A 1,118-nucleotide genomic window follows, 5' to 3' on the forward strand; every position below is an offset into this window, starting at 1 on the left:
TCCGCATCCTAGATGGTAGGGCGTTGATGCGGAGACGAACGAATTGGACCCAGTCGCGTGCTGGGATTCTCACAAATGGATCGTTGAGCCATTGATAGGACGGTGGAGTGTTTTTGGTTTCCCTGAGATCAAAGCCATCTGTCGACTTATGCAATTTAGATGTCCATTCACGATCCCGAAGAGACGTCAGTCGACACCACTTTCTTCTGCCTTGGGCCCATTGACTGGTGCTGGCTTCAACGGCGGCTGCAAAGTTGGACTTATCCAGGCTCTTCAGGCGATTCAACAACAATTCTGGGATTTTTGATGCAAAACATGTGATACCGAGACCACCCTCTTTATTTGGCGCATAGAAGTAGGCTGTCGGAACATCGTGCGGCAATCTGCACCATTCTTTGACCGTCTTTCTGATCACTTTGTCTAACCTTCTCAGAGCTCCATGCGTTAGCTTCCCAAACACCATTTTATGGGTGAATCTGGGAATCAGAAAGGTCTGGAGGATCTTAATGCGCTGCTGAGGTTTCAGGGGGGCCTTAGTTACCCGACTAAGCAGGTCACTGAGCTGCAACAGAGGTATTTTGGGGCCTTTAACGCCAAACTCAACACCAAGTTGATTCCAGCAGTCTTTAACTCCGAGTTGTGGAACAGGTACTTCGCTGATCTTGAATAGGGGCTCCGTAATGACTTTCATCTTCTTGTCTCTTCCTGATGGCATCAATGAAAGGCAGCAGCACTTCTTTGGCATCGGTGAAAGACCGTATTTGGCCATTTCCTTAATGACAGCGTCTAGGATTTGTTGCAGACCCTCTTTTGTGCGCGCAAGTAGGACTAGGTCATCAGCAAATGCTAGTGCATTAACTGTTGCTCTTCTTAACCTATATCCGACTACATCACTTACCGCTTGAATCACTTCATTCATGACCAGATTAAATAGGACGGATGACAAGGGGTCACCTTGCCGTACACCTTGACCAGGATGAATAGGCTTGGAATGTTTTCCATCAACTTCAATGACAGTATTGGCCTTGTTGTATAATTCCATAATGTAGGACACTAATCGATCAGGAATTCCGTTTTTCTTCAGGATCCACGGAAGGGCCTTGTGTGAGACCGTGTCG

Source organism: Microplitis demolitor, chromosome 6, assembly GCF_026212275.2.
Source record: "Microplitis demolitor isolate Queensland-Clemson2020A chromosome 6, iyMicDemo2.1a, whole genome shotgun sequence".
NCBI classification, from domain to species: domain Eukaryota; kingdom Metazoa; phylum Arthropoda; class Insecta; order Hymenoptera; family Braconidae; genus Microplitis; species Microplitis demolitor.